The sequence below is a fragment of the Tiliqua scincoides genome, chromosome 1, assembly GCF_035046505.1.
Source record: "Tiliqua scincoides isolate rTilSci1 chromosome 1, rTilSci1.hap2, whole genome shotgun sequence".
Lineage (NCBI taxonomy): Eukaryota > Metazoa > Chordata > Lepidosauria > Squamata > Scincidae > Tiliqua > Tiliqua scincoides.
In genome coordinates this window covers 63,490,517-63,490,926 of record NC_089821.1, presented here as the reverse complement: position 1 = coordinate 63,490,926, position 410 = coordinate 63,490,517, and positions in this window count along the sequence as shown.

Sequence of the window (410 nt, the reverse complement as noted above, 5' to 3'; positions counted from 1 at the left end):
GGACTGCCGGGCGGGGCACGCCTCTCCCCTTTTGAGCGCCACGTGCGGCCGGGAAAGGGGCGCTCCGCTCTCTCCCTCGGCCACGCACGCCATTGGTCAGGAGCGCCCTCGCGGGAGCTCATTGGCTGCGCCCCCTGAAACCCTGCCTGAGGTCCCAGCAGTTGTCCGCTTCTCTCGGCGGGTGGGCTGTGCCGGCGCCGCCCTCACTCCCACGGCCGGAGGCGGAGGAAGAAGCACCGGGGAAGGTCGTGTCGTCGGGTGCCTTCTGTCCTCCTGGGAGCAGCAGTACGCTCAGTGCCTTGGCATCGCCTTCACCACCACCCCCGCCGAGGAAAAGTGCACCCCCGAAATGGAGACGGAGCGCGCTGGAACTGAGGACCCACCACCCCCACTAGCGCACCGCAGGTCAC